This window comes from Narcine bancroftii, chromosome 1 (assembly GCF_036971445.1).
Source record: "Narcine bancroftii isolate sNarBan1 chromosome 1, sNarBan1.hap1, whole genome shotgun sequence".
Classification (NCBI taxonomy): domain Eukaryota; kingdom Metazoa; phylum Chordata; class Chondrichthyes; order Torpediniformes; family Narcinidae; genus Narcine; species Narcine bancroftii.
The window spans coordinates 54,269,243-54,286,009 of record NC_091469.1 but is presented as its reverse complement, the minus strand read 5'-3'; the positions used below and the strand labels follow the sequence as shown (position 1 = coordinate 54,286,009).

The window sequence follows — 16,767 nt, the reverse complement described above, 5'->3', positions numbered from 1 at the left end:
CGGTACCGGATGTAAACAGCGTCTTCATTGTTGAGGTCTTTCATGGCTTGTTTCAGCATCATGCTGAAGAAGATTGAAAAGAGGGTTGGTGTGAGAACGCAGCCTTGCTTCACGCCATTGTTAATGGAGAAGGGTTAAGAGAGCTCATTGCTAAATAAATGGAAAATTCTGTTAACCTATTAGACAGATTAGATTCAGAAAATCATTTCCCAGACATTTTCAGTTATAGAGAGATACATTTCATGAAAAGCAAGATTTTACCTGTGCATGTCACACAGTAAAAAAAAATCATTTTATTTTCTTCATCAATGATAATTTTTTGGATCTGCCATCTTCTCATCACTAAAGAAACAAATATCACACTCTACATTTCTGTAGCCAGTGATTCTACTGCTATTATAAAGTGATGTGCAAAGAAAGGAGTATCAGAGTTAATTCTACCCATATAATGCAGGTAATGGAAAGAGGACATAACAAAATATCAACAATTACCTCTTATATATATGCATATATTTCCTGATCAAGTCAAGTCAGGTCAAGTCACCTTTATTTATCATTCATACCATGCTCGCATGGTAAAGACGAGATAGCATTTTTCCAGGACCAAGGAACTTGATTCTTACTAATCAAGGCCACCATGGTCGTGCCATCAGACAACTTAATGATATGGTTCGAGCTGTATTTAACTGCACAATCGTGGGTCTGCAGAATGAACAGTAGTGGACTGACCACGCAGCTCTAGGGGACCTTCCTGCTCAGTGTGATGGTCTTGGAGGTGCTGTTAACAATCCAGACTGCTTGAGGTCTCCCCTATGTGGCCTCCGCCTCATGCACTTCTTCCATCTTCTCTGCGATCCTGAGGCTTTTAGGCCTTGTCCCCTGTGATAGTACAGATTCTATCATCAATGTGTATATGTACAGATTGTAGTGAAGGATGACTGTGATTGGCTGAGAGTGTAGCCACACCTACTGGCAGGTCTTAAAGGATTGGTCCAAGCCAGACCAGGTCATTCTGGACTGGTCGACCTACTTGTGATATGCTCCAGTGTTTTAGTTAATAAAAGCCTTGGTTTGGATCAACAAGTCTTTGGTTCTTTCAACGTGCTCTACATCCCCGCAACAGCCTATGGTCGCATAGCTCAACTTGCAGATCTTCGCGGAGGTGAGTAGATACATTTATAAATAACTTTAAATATTGTAAGCTATATTGTTGGGTAGCCATAATTATGGAACTATGAAAACTAAAACTATGTAACTATATAACAATTTAACTACACCATTTCAAAGAAAAATAAAACAAAACTACGGGTGTCCTGGAGTGATCCATTGGCTTGCACCACTTTACCTGGTCCCTGGGGAGCTAGGGAATTTAAATATAATTTATGAAATTAATGTGGAATTAAAATTCTAATATCAATAAATCGTGGCCTTGTAACTATCAGACTGTTGTACAAACCAATCCAGTTTACTCATATCCAACTTCGCAGGAAACTTGTTGCTTGGCCCAAATGTTATCCATAGTCTTTTATTGTACCTTTCACTGTACTTTATGAAAAGATTTAATTGTATCAGTAGTATAAAAACAATAATGTAACCAAAATTGAATGTGCAATCCTGCATTGATCCATGATTGGATAATATTATAAAGAACGATCCCAAGTAGAAATTGCTTTATCCTTCTTGCTAGCATCTGAGATACACATAAAAATTGAATTTGCTTCCTCATGGATTAATCAAGTCACAGCATAACTTATTCTACTCAAGGAATCATTCATTTCAGTCAACACCCCAGACACTTTCTGAGTAGTCCAGTACATAGCTGCTTGACTGCACCTTCAGTTGATAGTGACAAAGAGGAAATACATTGATAAGAGTGACCATTGGGAGTTTCTGTGGAGGCAAACTCCCACCTTAACACTCATCATACTATGTGTCATTTTCTCAGTGTTAAATGGCTATTAGATCTGTTTCATGTCCATAGAAATATCATCTCTTGCAAGTTCTTCTCCAAGTCATACTGTATTTTCTATTGAAATTGTGAGAAACAGAAGTACCTTCACAGAATTTGCTTGAGACAAAAATTGAGAACAAAGAACATTTATTATACAACAATGCAAAGTTGGGTGCTTCCCCTTACCCTGGGAATACACACATACACTGGGGCTCACCCAACTTTTATACGGTTTATTTCAGTGTAGAGGTACCCTCCCCCTTACATTCTTTTGCCTCCTGGATGAGTTTGGCATTAGGCAATCCTGTCTCCCTACGTGCTGTTTCTGTGAACTTGGAGGACCAGGGGGTATCCTGTCGGTGTCCCATCATGTCATTGTCCTTATTCACACCTTCCCGACTCTCAGGGCTTACTAACTTCTTATATGCTGAACTTGCTAATTCTGTCTAAGGCTTACTAATTACATATGTGGAACTTGCTGATTCTGGTCTAAAAAGCTAGAAGACCCTTATCTTATTGAGACTAACTTTACTTCCTACATTCTATTATCTATCCTTATCCTATTCATACTGGCTTTATTCATTACACATATATCCATACTAGTTTTCTTCATCTTTCATATTTTCATATTAGTTTTACTCATCTCTCACAATCCTCACTTTTCTTTTAGCTACGCTTCGTGAATTCTCAACTGGAATGCATTACTTGTAAACTTGGTCTTTTCCCCAGTGAGTCAGTAAACGAACTGCAGTCTCAGCATCATCAGACAGAATTTGGGAAACATACATCCTTTGGGTTATAGTGATCTGACAAGGGGTCCGTTGAATTAAATACTGCACACAAGTCTTTAGGCAGGGGAGCACCATAATGGCCAGAATAGCGAGTTCAGCTGCTATAAGGGCTGTGGGTATCAGACTCCAGTTACCAATAAAAAGTCTAGTCCATCCCATACCGGACCAAGGTTGCCAAGTCTGAACCTGGGCATGGGAAGATTTTTGAACTCCTGAAGAAGTGTCTTTAACCGCCTGACCGTTGTGAGCATTGTCATTAACCAGTCTTTCACAAACGCTGCCTTCAGCAGCCAACGAGTAATCGAGAGTCAGGCAGTTTTGTTGAACTGTGGCTCGTATCTGTCGTCTTTCTTCAGCCCATAAATTCAGGGCCATCACTGTCTGTTCGGTGATGATCTCCAAGGCTGGTGTCCGATTAAACGATTTAAATGCCAAGCAGCGGTGGTGTTCTGGAGCAGCTTACGTCGTTTACAACTGGAACTCCCCTTACAGTGGTGGTTCTTAACATTCCGAATGTCTGTGTGACCCAAAGGATGATTTACAGGAGACCAAGTTGGGGAGGGGTGTTTCTTGTCACTTAACCTGTGAGTTGCAGCTTGTCTGCGAACATTAGCATGCTGACTAATATTCTGTCTGTCATTGTCCCACCATCTTCTTTGTGCTATCTCTTTAAAACTCCTCTTTTTAATACCTGTAGAGGCCGAAATACAAATCAAATCTACTCCCCTAGGGCCGTTCTGTTTCCCTGGTCCATGTTGGGATCCTATATTAACCCATACTAAACAAGGTACCCCACTATGACTATACTCTATACCTGCACCCTGTCTGCATTCTAAAGGTAATTGTCACTTCTGCTGCCCCTATTCCAGGAGGACTTAATACATTGTGAGCAATTTGGTGATTTCCCAAAAATTGGGAACCAACAAGTAAACAAAACAGCAAATGGTAAAAACAACATGACTGCACTTTTTCCCGGCGTAGTGTAACTTTCAGATCAGAAGGATGAAGGACTGCACGCCAGGTGGAGGGTAGATTATAAATGTCTTTAATCCGTGGATCAGCCGCTTGTTTAATTCATTCTATGTGAGTCCACCCCTTTTATTTCATTCGCACTGCAGTGTCTGTAATCAAAAGTACACAATAGGAGCCGTCCCAGACAGGTTTTAGTTGGTGATCTTGCCATGCTTTTACAAATACCCAATCACCAGATTTAATAAAATGAATAGGATGCTCCAGGGGTGGGTTTTGAGCTAATAAACACTTCCATTTTAATTCGTATAGAGAGGCAAAAAGTCCCTTTAAATATTTGGATATGTACTGGTCGTTCGCCTCAAGGGTAGGGGTATTAAAAGGTGACATACAAGGTTCCATCTTTCACCAACTGGTCAATTACTGGCTGCAGCCCTTTTCGGCCATCCATCGGAATTGGATACTGCTTTCGTCTAATTACTTGCTCAGGATCTTTTAAAGTAACTTGCAGGGGAGGAATATCTAACACTCCTCTATTGCTTCTTTTTGCCCATACTCCAGGATTTATTAGTTCCCGATCCTCCTCGGATAATACATACAATTGAACCCCGATACCCGATTCCTGTGGTCTGGTGCCGATAGCCAATTGGTCCTGTAAATCTCGTCCTAACAAACAAACTCCAGCTTGGGGAACTAGTAGAATGTCCTCAGTTACTATCTTCTCTCCCATTTGTATTCTTACATCCCTTAATACTGGGACCGTAAAATCTCTTCCTCCTACTCCCGAAATCACCACTGTCCCCTCTACCTTGGTGGTTGTAAAATACTAGACTGGGCTGCCCCAGAATCTACTAAAAAGGTAATCTTGTCACTGTGGGGTTCAATGCTTAAATTTACCAATGGTTCTCTGTGCAGCCCCACGGTGTGTATTGACTGAGAACCGTGACCCCCCCCCTATTCATAATCTGCTTCCATCTGTCGGACTCTGGCTTTACCCAACCCTTAATTTAGTCTATGTGTCGTCTGAGTCCAGCGTGTTTGTTAAATGAAGTGATAGGAGAAGGTATTCGGTTCAACAATCAGTTTATTACACAGCACAAGAATAAAGCTTAACAGAGCTCTGGTTCAGTCGTTAGTTCATAGGTCACCTGCACAGTGAGCTATTCCCCAAGACTGACCTCTACTGTCCAGTCTCTACAGTTTATATAAACTAGATAGCTCAACCTTATCATACAGAACAAAAGTGGGCGTCCTTTGCTAGATTTCTTGCATAAGATTTATCACAAGTAATTTCCTGCTCTGCAGTTATCTGGGGTGAAACCTGCAGTCAGACGAAGTGAGAGGAAACTTCCAGGCAAACCTCAAAGCAAAGCTCGAGGATGCAATCCGCTTCACGGACTCGTCCCCTGAAACCCTCTGGGATCAGCTGAAGACTACCATACTGCAATTCACTGAAGAGGTACTGGGCTTCTCCTCCAGGAATAAAAAGGACTGGTTCGACGAAAACAACCAGGAAATCCAGGAGCTGCTGGCAAAGAAGCAAGCTGCCCACCAGGCTCACCTTACAAAGCCGTCCTGGCCAGAGAAGAAACAAGCCTTCCGTCGCGCCTACAGCCATCTTCAGCGCAAACTCCGGAAGATCCAAAATGAGTGGTGGACTAGCCTTGCCAAACGAACCCAGCTCAGCGCGGACATTGGCGATTTCAGGGGTTTTTACGAGGCTCTAAAGGCTGTGTACGGCCCTTCACCCCAAGTCCAAAGACTGCAGCGCAGCTCAGCGACAAGATCTCCAACCTCAACCGATGGTCAGAACACTTCCAATCTCTTTTCAGTGCCAACCGCTCAGTCCAAGAATCTGCCCTGCTCCAGCTCCCTCAACAGCCCCTAAGGCTAGAGCTGGATGAGGTGCTCATCCGGGAAGAGACATATAAGGCAATTCAATAACTGAAAAGTGGCAAAGCAGCAGGTATGGATGGAATCCCCCCAGAGGTCTGGAAGGCTGGCGGCAAAACTCTGCATGCCAAACTGCATGAGTTTTTCAAGCTCTGCTGGGACCAAGGAAAGCTGCCTCAGGACCTTCGTGATGCCATCATCATCACCCTGTACAAAAACAAAGGCGAGAAATCAGACAGCTCAAACTACAGGGGTATCACGCTGCTCTCCATTGCAGGCAAAATCTTCGCTAGGATTCTCCTAAATAGAATAATACCTAGTGTCCCCGAGAATGTTCTCCAAGAATCACAGTGCGGCTTTCACGTAGAGGAACTACTGACATGGTCTTTGCCCTCAGACAGCTCCAAGAAAAGTGCAGAGAACAAAACAAAGGACTCTACATCACCTTTGTTGACCTCACCAAAGCCTTCGACACCATGAGCAGGAAAGGACTTTGGCAAATACTAGAGCTCCTCGGATGCCCCCCAAAGTTCCTCAACATGGTTATCCAACTGCACGAAAACCAACAAGGTCGGGTCAGATACAGAAATGAGCTCTCTGAACCCTTCTCCATTAACAATGGCGTGAAGCGAGGCTGCATTCTCGCCACAACCCTCTTTTCAATCTTCTTCAGCATGATGCTGAACCAAGCCATGAAAGACCTCAACAATGAAGACGCTGTTTACATCCGGTACCGCACGGATAGCAGTCTCTTCAATCTGAGGCGCCTGCAAGCTCACACCAAGACACAAGAGCAATTTGTCCATGAACTACTCTTTGCAGACGATGCCGCTTTAGTTGCCCATTCAGAGCCAGCTCTTCAGCACTTGACGTCCTGTTTTGCAGAAACTGCCAAAATGTTTGGCCTGGAAGTCAGCCTGAAGAAAATTGAGGTCCTCCATCATCCAGCTCCCCACCATGACTACCAGACCCCCCACATCTCCATTGGGCACACAAAACTCAAAACGGTCAACCAGTTTATCTATCTCGGCTGCACCATTTCATCGGATGCAAGGATCGACAACGAGATAGAGAACAGACTCAACAAGGGAAATAGCGCCTTTGGAAGACTACACAAAAGAGTCTGGAAAAATAACCAACTGAAAAACCTCACAAAGATTAGTGTTTACAGATCCGTTGTCATACCCACACTCCTGTTCAGCTCCGAATCATGGGTCCTCTACCGGCATCACCTACGGCTCCGAGAACGCTTCCACCAGTGTTGTCTCCACTCCATCCTCAACATTCATTGGAGCGACTTCATCCCTAACATCGAAGTACTCGAGATGGCAGAGGCTGACAGCATCGAATCCACGCTGCTGAAGATCCAACTGCGCTGGGTAGGTCACGTCTCCAGAATGGAGGACCATCACCTTCCCAAGATCGTGTTATATGGCAAGCTCTCCACTGGCCACCGTGACAGAGGTGCACCAAAGAAGAGGTACAAGGACTGCCTAAAGAAATCTCTTGGTGCCTGCCACATTGACCACCACCAGTGGGCTGATATCACCTCAAACCGTGCATCTTGGCGCCTCACAGTTCGGCGGGCAGCAACCTCCTTTGAAGAAGACCGCAGAGCCCACCTCACTGACAAAAGACAAAGGAGGAAAAACCCAACACCCAACCCCAACCAACCAATTTTTCCCTGCAACCGTTGCAACCGTGTCTGCCTGTCCCGCATCGGACTTGTCAGCCACAAACGAGCCTGCAGCTGACGTGGACATTTACCCCATAAATCTTCGTCCGCGAAGCCAAGCCAAAGAGAAGAAAGAAGAGCTCCCATCTTAATCCTCAAGGTCAGAATATCCTGTTGTTTTGATCAGAAATCAATTCATACCCCAGATATTTCTAATTATTTCTTTGCTCTCATCTGGCCATATTCTTCTGTTCTGCTCAACACCTCCTTTTGTCTTAGCCTTCTTACTGATTCCATTCTCTTTGTTTCTGACAGTCTCTGTCAGGATTCTTTTTGTTTGTGCTAATCAACACCTCCTTTTGCCTTAACCTTCCTACTAAATTGTTTCATACATATCCTCTCTTTTGTATTTTGGGAGCAGGCAATTCTAAACCTACTGCAATCAGCCAACTTTGCTACATACTGTGGCTGCCCGTTACTTACATTACTCTTTCCCTTCACCATGAGGTAAATATTAAATTGTTACATAGTACTGGATTCATGTATACAAACTGAATAGTACATAAGCATATATTCTACATATTTTCTATGATTAATTAACCCCTATATTCCAACACATCAGTGCGTAAGATCACGTCACCCTGGCTCGCATTGGGCATTCTCTCTTAAAATGTCCCTCCTTTTTACAATGGTAGCAAACTAATGCTCCTGTTTCCCAATTCCTACCGGGATTATCACGAGGTCCCGGAAACAGTCGTCATCCCCGGAATTCCCCTTTACCCTTGCCCCTGCTCTGGTCTCTACTCTCCCACTCCCGGAGCTCCTCCCAATGTCCATGAGCTGACACACAGCCCCTACCCTTTCCTTGCTGTCCCTCCACGACTTCCTTGACTGCCTGCATCAAAATATTAGCCTTTCCTTTCTGTTTATTGGGCATTCTCTCATAAAATTACGCATCTCTGTACTAGTCATGGGCACATTTATGAAACCGAGACCCCCTCCCATGGGAACTTCCCGTAAAGGTCTCATCCAGTTAATTTCTGGCTTATCCTCTCCTTTATAATGTCTAGATTCCTGCTCTCTGGGAAATGAATCAAATGGTTCTGCCCTTCCCTCCCGGAGGGTCTCACACTGTTTTGAATCAAAGTCTCCTCCCTCTCTTCTCAATTGAGGTGGTAATCTAGTACTTTGTGAACAGGTCATCATACCACCCCTACTTTCTTCTCCTTTCTTTAGCTGTGGGGGAGGAGGGAAAGGTGAAGAAGGGTAGAGCATAGGAGAGAGGGGAAAGATAGGAGCCGGCATAGGAGGAGCATAAGGTGGAGGAAGGGAATGTAACACATCCCATCCTTGTGTTTCAGGGACAAAAGGTTCCTCATCCTTCTTTCCTTACATTCCTTTTCATTCAAAAGCAGTTGATCAACCGATCCACTGAGCCAGCAGGCTAGGCTGCATATTCTCTGCTCTCAATATTATCTCTTTGATTTTGATAGAGCCAGATGTTCAATGCCTGACACATCCAGTCCTCATCGGATCCGAACTTTGGCCAATATACCGAATTCCCTTTTATCGGGTTTTTTTTTAACCCATTCCAGACAGCAATACCTGACCATGGTCTTTTTGTCTTTCCCACGGGTTCTCCCCGCACCCCAATCAGATAGCATTAGTCCTAACGGACTTTGCTTAGTTATCTGATTGTCCCGTCCTTCCTTAGGACTATTTTCCTTGCTACTCACACTTCCCATACTAACAGGTAAGTAAAATTCCTCTTACCGGGATCCAGTAGCTATTCCTAGCGCATTTCCTTAACGTCCTCCCGTTGTTTGTTCTCAATGCCTCTTCTCGGATATCACTCGCTTCATCCACTGACCAATCACCCGCCGTCCGTGAGTCCAGCTGAATCAGCCGGGGTGCACCTACCCTCGTCGTCGGGCACTCTGTCAGTGGAGGGAGTGGGATCCCGGACGAGCCGCCATTTGTGAGAAACAGAAGTACCTTCACAGAATTTGCTCGAGACAAAAATTGAGAACAAAGAACATTTATTGTACAACAATGCAAAGTTGGGTGCTTCCCCTTACCCTGGGAATACACGCATACACTGGGGCTCACCCAACTTTTATACAGTTTATTTCAGTATAGAAGTACCCTCCCCCTTACATTCTTCTGCCTCCTGGATGAGTTTGGCATTAGGCAATCCTGTCTGCCTACGTGCTGTTTCTGTGAACTTGGAGGACCAGTGGGTATCGTGTCTGTGTCCCATCATGATCATTGTCCTTATTCACACCTTCCCGACTCTCAGGGCTTACTAACTTCTTATATGCTGAACTTGCTAATTCTGTCTAAAAGGCTAGAAGACCCTTATCTTATTCAGACTAACTCTATTTCCCACATTCTAATATCTATCCTTATCCTATTCATACTGGCTTTATTCATTACACATATGTCCATACTAGTTTTCTTCATCTTTCATATTTTCATATTAGTTTTACTCATCTCTCACAAATATACAGGGCACACTTCATATATTTTGCATGAAAATCACCAAACTCCTTAACTTGTGTGTGTGCGTGTGCGTGTGCGTGTGTGTGTGTGTGTGTGTGTGTGTGTGTGTGTGTGTGTGCGTGCGTGTGTTTTCCCTACAAGTACTACAACTGTTCAAGCTAACCTCTTCTCTTGTCAAAGACAAATAGGGATAAACAATAAATACAGGCCTTGCCAGTAATGCCCACATGCTATGAAGGAATAAGAAAATGGTTGGCATAGCATTTAGCGCAATACCTTTACAGCACCAGCGATCGGGACCGGTGTTCGAATCCTGTCTGTAAGGATTTTGTACGTTCACCCAGTGTCTGTGTGGGTTTTCTATGGAGCCCCAGTTCCCTCCCTCCCACCGTCATTGATGGATTAACCATTAGACTGAAAAGGCTTAAGCCTAGGGGCCCAGAAGGGAGGTGGACCTAAGAGCAAAATAAAAGGTTTAAATGATGATATTTTAGAATTTCTGCATATATATTTTTTCAATACTGGAATATTACGACTACTTTTTTAAAAAAATTAGACTCCAAATGTATCAGCATTTAGAAGTAATGCATTTAGGACTTCGAACTGCAGCAGCGAGATTCTGTTTACCTTGATGACATTATTACATCATGAGTTTACATTAACCTGCGCGTATACTAGTTAAAGACAGAGAGCGAAGAAGCCTGTTGGAACATAAATGCCATACTGTGAAATCTATAAAATATGACAGTAAACAGAGAAGGTGTTCAGTTTTAACTGCAAACTGTTTACAAGACCAGGCTTTTTTTGAAGCATGGCTTCTCTGACTGGAAAAATGCAAGTCAAAGATGAGAAAATCATGAAAACAGCCAAGTTCATAGTGACGTGGCCGTGACCCTCTTTACAAATTCTCGATGTGGAAACAGCTTGATTACATGACAATACCAGTCAGAATGTGATTACATGAAAGCACCTTTGGAAAGGGTTGTTGCTGCAATTAAATTTCTTGCTGATACATGCAGTACATTAGACATAGGGCAACAAAGTAAGTTATTTAATGTAACTTAATGACACTTTATTCTATTCAATGAAGGGTGAAACAGGTGGGCAAGGTCATGGGGACCTTACTAAAGCTCAGCCTAGGGGCCCAGGTAGTATGTTACTGTAATCCTCCACTGCCCACTATTTGAAATGTGCCAGGGCTATAGGTTAATTGGGTGTAAAAGTTGGTGGCACGGAGGTGGGCTGAAATGTTCTGTCACCATTCTGTATGCCTAAATTTAAAATTTTAATTAAAAAAAATCAATGGTATATAACTGAACTATATTAATTGCTTGTTTGGTGAAACTATGGTTTACTATTCATTTTATTCTCACCTTTGATGAACATAGGAGATTAGACTAAAACTGAATCTCATTTGACAGAGAAGACTGCTATATGTACAAGTCAAGGAGGAATTGAATGTGAAAGAAACAAAAGTTTTTAATTTCCTTTATTTTATCTCATAGCATTCATTAATCTGCTTATTTTTCTGGTCCTATTGACTTCAGAGTACCATTAATGGGATTTTAATAAAAAAATTGCTAACAAGAACTAAGCTGAGGAAATTAGATAGTCAAAAATAAGAGAATAAAGATGGAAGAGAAAGGAACATCTCTGCAGATTCACAAGTGAATTATTGCTCTACTTGTAAGGACTGTTTGGAGTCCTGAAAGATGGTGGGGTTGGGGAGATGTGGGCACACATAGCACTTTCTGTGGACACAGGGATAGGTACCAAAGGGATGATTGAAAAAGAAAGTCATGGAGGGAGCATTCCTGTAGAAGGCAGGGAGGGCAGGAGAGAGGACAATGTATCTGGTGGTGGAATCATAAATAGGTGGCAGAAATTGCAAAAGATAATATGTTGGATGTGGAGGCTGGTGGGGTGGTAGGGAAGGGCAAGGGGGATCTTGTCTATGGGCAGAATGAGCCAGGGCAAATGGGCAGGAAACAAGGGAGATGTGGTTAAGGGCTGAGCTGATGGTGGAAGAGAGGAAGCCACATTTTTTTGAAGAAGGAGGACATCTTGGATGATCTGGAATGAAATAATTGAGAGAAAGGGATGGAATCCTTACCTGGGACTTGGTGAGAAGAGGTGCATTCGAGGTAACTATTAGAGTTGGTGAGTTTGCTGAAAAAAGTCTGTAGAGGGTTTGTCTCCCAAGATGGAGACAGAGAGATTGAGAAAGGGGAGCTTGTTGCCAGAGATAGACCAAGTGAATTTGAGAATGGGGTGAAAGTTAGCAGAAAAGTAAGTACATCTGGTGAGCTTATCATGAGTGCATTAGGGCAGGACCAGTGTAGTCGTCATGTAGCAAAGGAAGAGTTGCAGATCCTCGCCTCTGGAGGCTTGTAGCATGGATTGTTCCAGAGACCCTAGAAAAAGGAAATCATAGCTTGGACCCATGCAGGTACCCATGGTTACCCCTTTGACTTGGAGAAAGTGGGATGAGTGAAAGGAAAAGTTATTGAGAACAAGTTCTGCCAGATGTAGGATGGTGGTGGTGAAACGGGATTGGTTGGAACTGTTGAGGAAGTAACAAAGGCCTATGAGACCTTTGGTATAGGGAGTAACAAAGGCCTATGAGACCTTTGGTATAGGGAATGGAGATGTATAAGGATTGGACATTCATAGTAAGAATGAGGAGATAGAGTTCTGAAAATTGGAAGTTGTTGAAGTGATGTAGGGCATGTGAGGTATTGCCACTGTAGTTAGGGAGGGACTGCACAAGGCGTGGGGGGGGGGGGGGGAGAGTGTAAACTAGAGGGCAAGAACATGCAGAAGTAATAGCTCTCTCTGTCTGTCTGTTTCGCTCTCTCTCTCTCTTCATCTTTATTCCACTCCTTTCCTCAAGCTCCAACCCTTTCTCTCTCTCCATTCAGGGAGCTATCATTCCCCCCCCCCCCCACCCCCCATCACTTCCTGGCTTTTTTCTCCTGCCCCCCCCCCCCCCCCCCCGCCCCACCTTACCCACCAATGACTCTTGCCTGCAGCTTGTTCTCCTCCCCCTGCCCTTTTCTCCACCATTTTATTCTGGCACCTAATTGCTTTTTGCTCTTATCTTGATGAAGGGCTCAGGCACTAGGCACAAAGCATTAGGTACACATAACTTTGCTACATTAGGAATGCTGTGTGACTTGCATGTTTGTGTATTGAACTACAATCACAGTGTCTGAAGACTTCCTTGTTTAACTTCAATGTTTTAATTGCTTTGTCTTGCTCTCAGTAAAACAAGTTGCATCCATCCATGACTGCATTCCCATGAGTCCTGGGATGAACCTAGGGTAGATATTCAATTTTATTATCTGCAGGATCTTTTCCGATAAAGGACATTGTAAAATTCTGGTTCTGCAATGCTGGTAAAGGTAAGGCAGCCCTGGAGGCAGGGGAGATGGATGACTGGGAGTAGCAGGGTGTCTGAAGTATTCCAGTGATGAGGATAGGTGAGATGATTTAATCTGCAGACTAGCAATGATCAAGAGAGTAATGGTGGTGATTAGATGTCTGAGGATGAAATGTTGCGGGGTAGAGGATTTAAGATGATGTCAAGGTGACAATCGTAATAGATTTGTTGCCAGTCGGCAAGCTATGGTTTGAATGCGAAGCCCAGAAGTTCGTAAAAAGTTCCTGCATTTCCTCAATCTGCAGTCAAAATGGTCTTAAATCAAAGCTTATGATTTGTTCCTGCTTTTTTCAAAGTGATCAATTTGTTTACAGTATGTCTTAATCAACATTGAAGTTTAAGTCACGGCAACAAAGAGGTGAAGACCACTTTGATGTTAAGGCAATTTTTTTTAGTCTTGTTACCAAGAGGCAAGATAGCAGACCAGGTTGGTAGTGAACAAAGATTGCTGTTTATATTGCAGGCCAAGAATATTATTTCATATTTGAAAAATAAGTATTTTTAGTTAATGATCTCTGCAAGGGGAAGACATTTTTCACTTGTATCACTGTATAATTATTAAGCAATGATGACTATTCTCCTGTACCATGAAAAAATATTTTGACAAGCTATCCCATCTATGTCTGTCTGTATTTTCTATCTCTCTTCCTTGTAGTTCACTCTATCTAAATTTTGTAGCATCTACATATCTTAAACTATGTTCTCCACAGTTCCAAGCCATCATATTTTACAAAAGAGTTATTGGTTCCAGTGCCAATTATGGGGAGTTTTATTCAGAGAAACAACTTTTTACAACTATTGACTGTTTATTGTTTGTCCATTTTCTATCTGGCAGTTACACTCCCTTTTATTCCTTGTCCTTGTCCTTGCCCTTCAACCATGTTGATAAGCCTATCAGGTGGCATCTTGTCCATATTCAAGATTTAAGATTCCTTTATTGTTTATAATAATGCAGAAAATGAAATATTACACAAAATTTCCTTTTGCCTGCTGTAAGGTAGACAAAGGGTCGCCATTAGTATTTATACTAATACACACAGACACACACACACACACACACACACACACACACAGACATATACTCTATGTGTATGTATATATATATATATATATATTTATTTTAGATATATATTTATAGATATAAACCAGATTTCCCTTATCAATCTTTTTAATATTTTATGAATTTATCAACCTCATTAAATAAGATTTACCTCTAATTTGCTGGTTATTCTGCCCTTGATTTTTATCTCCTGAGCACTAAATATAAATGAACAAATCTGTGGTTATTATATGTAGCTATCATCTGATTATGAGCACCTGACCTATGACCACCTTTACATACAAACAAACTCCCATAATATTATTAAATTCAAAAGTCTGACATGCGTATATGTGTTAATTCCTATGAATGTCAGAACACTCTTCCTTCACTAGTTTTTTCTTATCAATCTGACATCCTTTTGATGCTACTCATTACAAAATTGTGGATATATGATTATCATATTGAGTGATTTTGGTGTATTATCTGAATTGTGAGCATAATTGACTGACGGACATCCATGCAAACAGAATCTGTTTATTACTACAAGTGCCCTGTGTACCTAACTATCCTTTTTTGAACATGATTTGAATCTCAAAAAAATCCCATTGGGATGAGGTGATTGATTCACTTGAAATATAATTAGTCTCTTTTGTACCCCTTTCAATTAATTTTTAGCCCATCAAGAATCTCAACTATATCTCTCTTTGCTGAGACCAGCAGCATCTTCCTTTGTAAATACTAATGTAACATATTCATTCAATACTCCATAGGTACATTTCGTTTTTTGATCTCTGAACTGCCTACCTCTTGGTCTTTAGAATCCTTTTTATGTTTGGCACTAGCATTTTCTTAATCTCTCTCTTTGGTGTTCTTGTTTCCTTTTTACTTTCTCTTTGTACTTTTGTAACCAGCATGGATTCTACTTGATGCAGCCTTGAGAAAGTGCACATCAACTTAAAAAAGATGTAGGTGTTTATTCCCAAATCACCCTTGCAAATATGGTGGAGAGTTCCCTTCGTGAACCATTGTTGTCCTCCTGTTGAAAATACTCCCAGTATTATTGCAGAGGGAGTTTCAGGATTCAGACCAAGCAATAATAAGGAAATGTTTACTGAATTGGAAGCAAATTCACTGTTTCTAAATTTCGTCCCAAGATGGACACCGGGGAGTTTTATTCCTTCTCTTGTTGAACATAAAAATGATGGTGCAACTGAATGACTTGTTGAGTCACGTCACAGTCAACCATTTTGGGTGGGTCTGGAAGTACGTATTGGCAAGCCTGGGCAATGATATCAGAGATACTCCCCTATGGGCCAGTGATGATCAAGGTGGGTCTTTCAAACCCATCATTCATAAGAAAAGCTGGTGCTTGTTTTCCCCTTTCTCTACTTTTAATTGAATTTAAATTCTACTGTAGACACTGGTTTCTCAATTGTTAATCCAGGTATCTGTATTAACTGGTTTGGTGATTCAAGTGCCACAACACCATAAGGAAAGATGATGGGGGGGGCGGAGGTTTGTGGGGACGGGGGTGGTGTGGGGGTTGGGGGCGTTCAGGTGTAGCGTCTAATGGAAACTGGAGAAAAAATATTCAAGATTCAAAATTCCTTTATTGATGTAATAAAGACAATGAAATGTTACATGGAATTTGCTTTTGTCTGTCTGACATGATGATACCAGTTCATTGAGGAAGGGGCATGTGGAGACAGTGGGTCAACCAGGGCAATTGAGTTAGTGGATCTTGGGTAGGAGGTAGAACTGGACAGTGTGGGGTTGGGAAACAATGAGGTTAAAGGCTGTGCAAAGGAGATAACTGGAAGTGATGAGGTCAGTGATGGTGTGGGAAATGGTGTCCTCATGTTTAATGGTGAGGTCCTGTACAAGGGGTAATTAAGAGGAGATTTCTGAGAGTTCCTGTCTGGCCTTGGCAAAGTAGAGGTCAATGTGCCAGACCAAAACAGCATCAACCTTGTCTGATGGTTTGAGAGTAAAGTTGGGATTGGTGTGGAAAGAATGGAGGGCAGTACATTCTGAAGAGGCAAGATTGGAATAAGTGAGGGGAGCAGTGAATTCTAAACAGTTGATGGCTTCCCGGCTGTTGGAAATAAAATGATACAGAGTGGGCAGAAGGCCAGACAAAGTTTCCAAGAGGAGGGAAAAGGCATAAGGTGAGAGAAGGGGTGCTCATTTGGAGGTGGAGAATCCTTTTCCAAAGAAGTAAACCAAGAAGCCAGAAGAAGAGTCTATTCTTTCATCCTTGTATGGAAATCGAACTGCAGAAGAAACTTGTCCTATGTTCCAGTTTAATAGGAATACTTTCAGCATCTATGTGGCTCTCATAAAGGATTGATGTCCTTACATACAAAACTGCCAGCTTTCAAACAGTGGTAGCAGCCTTTTAAGAACTGCTGAACTCCAGCAATCCTTTCTTGCCAATTACTGTACTCCCAGCATTGCACTGAGGGGATATGCTAATAATATTAATGAGATGACCATGTGAAA

At 42.3% G+C, this 16,767-nt stretch overlaps 1 long non-coding RNA gene across 1 annotated transcript; it reads right to left on the bottom strand.

Annotated features, from left to right (window-relative positions):
• Positions 1-2,144: 2,144 nt before the first annotated feature.
• On the bottom strand, positions 2,145-10,131 carry LOC138736700 (uncharacterized). Its single transcript, XR_011340517.1, has 3 exons — positions 10,058-10,131; positions 9,053-9,288; positions 2,145-3,863 (listed from the first exon to the last, which is right to left on the bottom strand). It is a non-coding gene; the product is annotated as an uncharacterized lncRNA (long non-coding RNA).
• Between the last annotated feature and the right edge of the window lie 6,636 nt (positions 10,132-16,767).